Raw genomic sequence first — 5,526 nt, 5'->3', positions numbered from 1 at the left:
GGTGTTAAACACCATCAGGTTCTCGTCCCCCCATTTGCTGAGCCTGAGGGCTCCTCCTGTCCCCTTCACTCACTAAGAAATAGGTACAGCTGCAGCTGTCCCCCCACCACTGCTTTGTCGCACTGAGAAGTCCCAATATGCTCGTGCCCCTCACTCTCAACCCACAGCCCCCGCCAGCCATACTGGTGCTCCTCACTCCTAACCCACAGCCCTCCACTCACCAGAGCCTTGCTGGTGTCCCTCATTCTCCCTGCTCCCCCTGCCCACAGGCCACAGACCACCAAGTATGTGGCCCAGGGAGGTGTGTGTGGGGTAGGGAGGTACCCAACCATAGGCAATGGATCAGGGGTATAAAGAGGACACATACCCCCCACCCAGATTTTTACATCCACAATGGGGCACCGGGCTGCAGCCTGGCCAGACTGGCACTGGGCAGAAGCCACCTCTGCAGCACAGTGGGCAGCACCTGGAGTGGGAGGGTGAAGCACAGCATCAAGACTCAGTGCTTCCACTGCCACCACTAAGCCCTGCACCAGCTATACAGCCATGGCTGCCAAGGTGAGGTGCCCCCTGCCTGATGCCACTGCATTATGGTGATGCAGGTGGTATGGGATTTGCAGTGGTGGCAGCAACAAGTATCGCTGTCCTGATTCACCATCCCATGATGAGTACTGCATGCTGGGCCATGGAGGTGGTTCCTGCCTGGTGCCAGTCCACCCAGGCTGCAGCCCCATGCCTTGCAGTGGTCACAGAAAATTGGGGGGGGCATGTATCCCCTATACCACCTCCAATGCATTGCCTCTGGAGCCCAACCCCTCCCTAGAAGTGCACACAGTGGTGTGTAGCCACCTCTGCCACTGGACAAGCCACTTGTGGCTCCATCCTGCTCTCCACATACGTCCCATGGCTAGGCATTTCTGCCTGACCCTGGGCACTGCACACCACCCAAGCTGGGCAGTGCCCCCAGCATCAGCTAGCAACTTTGCCCCAGTCCCTCCCTCACCATGTGCAGTCAGCATGAGCCAGTGCCTCAGTCTCCCTACAAGTTGGGTCCCCTGCCCTCCCATGCATCACCTATGCTCCCCCAACAGACTCACCTGCAGGGAGCTTTGAGCTGCTTGGGGCTGTACTGCTGGCCATATCCATGTGTGCACATGTGCACATAAACATGGTGCCCCCTGCCTCTGATCACCCTCTGCCCCCTCCCCTCAGCACAAGCAGGCTGGAACTCTGTCAGCCTTCTAGGAAAAACCTGTGGTTTTCCATGGTTTTCTTCTTTAAAGGATAAAATCCACGTTTTTCTTCTTTAAAGGAGAAAATACTCATTTTTCCATGGCTAACAAGGTTCACTGGGGGATGGAAACCAAAGCCCTGAGGTAAGTGTGGAAGCAGGAGACCTGGAGGAAGAGCAACCAGGAGGTGGCATGGGGGATGTGTTCTCATACTTCCTGAGAAATCAGGGCAATTGACTAGTTACATTTCAGGTGCCTGTAAACAAATGCACAGAGTCTTGGAAACAAGCAGGAAGAATTGGAAGTCCTTGTAGAGTCATGGAACTATGACATGACTGGAATAACAGAGACTTGGTGGGAGATCACATGACTTCAGCACTGTCATGAATGGGTACATACTGTTCAGGAAGGATTAGCAGGGGAGAAGAGGAGGAGTTGCACTTTATGCAAAAGAGCCATATGATTGCTCAGAGCTCCAGTATGCAACTGAGGATAGGCCTGTTGAAAGACTTTGGGTTAAGATTAGCAGGGAGAGCAATAAAGGTGATGTCATGTTGGGGGTCTGCCACAGACCAAGAGGAAGTGGTAGATGAGGCTTTCCCAGTCACAAGCCCTGTTTTTCCAGAGGACTTCAATCACCCTGACATCTGTTTGGAGGGTGATACAGTAGTGCACAGGCAATTCAGGAAGTTTTTGGAGAGTTTTGGGGACAACTTCCTGGTACAAGTCAGCCAGCCCTGATGGTTTACACCCAAGGTACTCAAGGAGCTAGCAAGCATTATAGCTCAGCCCCTTGCATGGATCTTTGAGAACTCCTGGTGCTCTGGTGAAGTGCCCAAAGATTGGAAGAAGGCCAAGGTCATGCCTATCTTCAAGAAAGGGAGGTAAGTAGATCCGTCAAACTACAGGCCCATCAACCTGACCTCTATCTTGGGGAAGGTCTTGGAAAAAGATTATCAAAGAGGCCATCCTTAACAGACTAGCTGATGGCAATATCCTGAGGGATACCCAGCAGGGGTTTGTTGCAGATAGGTCTTGCTTGATCAATCTCATTTCCTTTTATGAACAAGTGACCTGTCACCTGGACAAAGGGGAAGAGACTGATGTCATATCTTGACTTCAAAAAAGACTTCAATCTGCCATGATCACCTCTTGGCAAAGCTGGCTAACTGCAGCTTTGACCTCACCACGATCCACTGGCTAGAGAATTGGCTCCGTGGTAGGACCCAGAGGATGGTGGTTGATGGAAGACAATCATCTTGGTGCACTTTCACCAGCGGGATCCCTCAAGGCTCTGTTCTAGGGCCTATACTGTTTAATATCTTCATCAATGATGTGCACTTTGGTGTCACAAGTGGGCTGGCCAAGTTTGCCAATGACACCAAACTCTGGGATAAAGCACCCATACCTGAGGGTAGGAGGGTGATCCAGGCAGATCTTGACAGGCCCATAAAATAGATGGATGAGAACCTGATGGTGTTCAACACCAAAAAATGCAAGGTTCTCCACCTTGGAAGGAAAAACCTGCAGCATGCTTATAGGCTCGGCAGTGCTACGCTGGTTAGCACTACAGATGAAAGGGACTTGGGGGTCATGATTGACCACAGGATGAACATGAGCCTTCATTGTGATGCTGCAGCTAGTAAACTGAGCAAAACACTGGCTTGTATCCATAGATGCTTCTCAAGCAAATCCTGAGATGTCATTCTCCCCTTGTAGTCAGCCTTGGTGAGGCTACAGCTAGAGTACTGTGTCCAGTTTTGGGCTCCACAATTCAAAAATGATGTGGAGAAGCTTGAGAGGGTGCAGAGGAGAGCCACGTGCATGATCAGAGGTCAGGAAAACAGACCTTATGATGAGGGGCTGAGAGTCATGGGGCTCTTCAGCCTGGAAAAGCGCAGGCTCAGGGGTGATCTGATGGCCACCTATAAGTTTATCAGGGTTGTTCATCAGGATCTGGGGGAACGTCTGTTCACCAGAGCACCCCAAGGAATGACAAAATCAAATGGTCACAAACTCCACCACAGCTGATTCAGGCTGGACATAAGGAAGAACTTCTTTATTTTCCAAGCCCCCAAGGTCTGGAATAGACTGCTGACAGAGGTGGTTCAAGCACCCATTTTGAATGCCTTCAAGATGCATTTGGATGCTTATCTTGCTGGGATCCTATGATCCCTGCTGACTTCCTGCCCATGAGGCAGGGGGCTGGACTCAATGATCCTCCGGGTCCCTTCCAGCCCGAATGTCTATGAAATGTAAGTACTGGAGTGGCCAACTAGGGGTCAAGATATTCTTGACCTGCTAGACACAAACAGGGATGAATTGGTGAGGAATGTAGTAGTGGATGGCAACTTGGACAGTGGTGACCATGAGATGATTGAGTTCAGGATCCTGAAGAAAGGGAGGATGGAGAGCAGCAGACTAAGGAAAACCAGCTTGGCTTAGCAGGGAACTCTTCAGTAAACTAAGTAACAAAAACAAAGCTTACCAGAGGTGGAAACTTGGACAAATAACTAGGGAGGAGTATAAGAGCATTCCTTGGGCATGCAGGGATGAAGTCAAGAAGCCCAAAGTGTAATTGGAGTTGCAGCTAGCAAGGGATGTGAAAGGTAACAAGAAGGATTTCTACAAATATGTCAATAGCAAGAGGAGAATCAGGGAAAATGTGGGTCCCTTACTGAATAGAGGAGGCAATTTTGTGACAGAGGATGCAGAAAAGGCTGAAGTGTTCAATGCCTTCTTTGCCTCAGTCTTCAAAGGTAAGGTCAGCTCCTAGGCTACTGCACCAGGCAGCACATCTGGGGAGGAGGGGAGCAGTCAACAGTGGGGAAAGAACATGTTAAGAAAAATTTAGAAAATCTGGATACATAAAAGTCCATGGGGCCAGACGGGATGCACCTGAAGGTGCTGAGAGAGTTAGCTGAGACTGTAGAGGCACTGATCATCTTTGAAAACTCATAGCAATCAGGAGAAGTCATAGATGACTGACAAAGGGCAAACACAGTGCCCATATTTAAGAAAAGGAAACCGGAGGATCCAGGGAACTATAGACCAGTCAGTCTCACTCACTAACTGGAAAAATCATACAGCAGATCCATAAGGAATCCAGTTCTAAACACTTGGAGGAGAACAAGTTGATTAGGAATAGTCAGCATGGATTCACCAAGGGCAAGTCATGCCTGACCAACCTCATTTCCTGGTATGATGAGATGTCTGGCTCTGTGGATGCAGGGAGACAAGTGGATGTGCTATACCTTGATTTTAGCAAGGCTTTTGATACAGTCTCCCACAACATTCTCACAGGCAAGCTAAGGAGGTACGGGCTGGATGAACTGTGAGGTGGATAGAAAACTGGTTGGAGCAATGGGCTCAGAGAGTAGTAATTAATGTCTCAATATCTAGTTGGCAGCAAGTATCAAGTGGAGTGCCCCAGGGGTCAGTTCTGTGGCTGATTTTGTTCAATGTCCTCATTAATGACCTGGAAAATGGCATAGAATGCACCCTCAGCAAGTCTGTATATGACATGGAGCTGGGGGGAGTAATAGATGCCAGAGGGTAAGGCTAGAATTCAGAGTGACCTAGATAAATTGGACGATTGGTCCAAAAGAAATCTCATGAGGTTCAACAAGGTCAAGTGCAAAATCCTGCTCTTAGGACAGAATAATCCCATGCATTAGTATAGCCTGGGTGCTGACTGGCTGGAGAGCAGCTCTGCAGAAAAGAACCTGGGGGTTACAGTGGACAACAAGAGGAATATGAGCCAACAGCCTGCCCTTATTGCTGAGAAGGCTAACTGCATATTCGGCTGCATTACTAGAAGTGTTGCAAGCAGCTTGAGGAAAGTAATTATTACCTTCTATTCAGCACTGGTAAGGCCACATCTGGAGTACTGCATTCAGTTTTGCATCCCCCACCCCCCACTACAGAAAGGATATAGACTAATAAGAGAAAGTGCAGCAGAGGGCAACAAAAATGGTGAGAGTGCTAGGGCACATGCCTTCTGAGAAATGATCATAACTGGGCTGAATTAGGCTAGAGAAGAGGAGACTAAGAGGGGATTTATAGCAGCCTTCAACTACCTGAAGGGGGGTTTGAAAGAGGATGGAGCCAGAGTGTTCTGTGTGTTAACAGATGACAGAACAAGGAGCAATGGGTCTCAAGTTCCAGCAAGGGAAGTTTAGGTTGGATTTTAGCCTGGAAAACCGCAAGCTCAGGGGTGAACTGATGGCCACCTATAAGTTTATCAGGGGTGACCACCAGGATCTGGGGGAACGTTTGTTCACCAGAGCGCCTC

At 49.4% G+C, this 5,526-nt stretch overlaps 1 long non-coding RNA gene across 1 annotated transcript in view; it reads left to right on the top strand.

Moving 5' to 3' along the window:
• The window catches only part of LOC109308725, a 17,292-nt gene extending 12,232 nt beyond the window's left edge, over positions 1-5,060 (top strand). The window contains exon 3 of the long non-coding RNA XR_002100701.1: positions 5,050-5,060. This is a non-coding gene — a long non-coding RNA (uncharacterized LOC109308725). The remainder of the gene's footprint in view (positions 1-5,049) is intronic.
• The last annotated feature ends 466 nt before the right edge of the window (positions 5,061-5,526 follow it).

This window comes from Crocodylus porosus, unplaced genomic scaffold (genome assembly GCF_001723895.1).
Source record: "Crocodylus porosus isolate Cpor-Errol unplaced genomic scaffold, CroPor_comp1, whole genome shotgun sequence".
NCBI lineage: Eukaryota > Metazoa > Chordata > Crocodylia > Crocodylidae > Crocodylus > Crocodylus porosus.
Note: the sequence above shows the minus strand (reverse complement) of the source record. Positions and strands in the feature narration are given on the sequence as shown.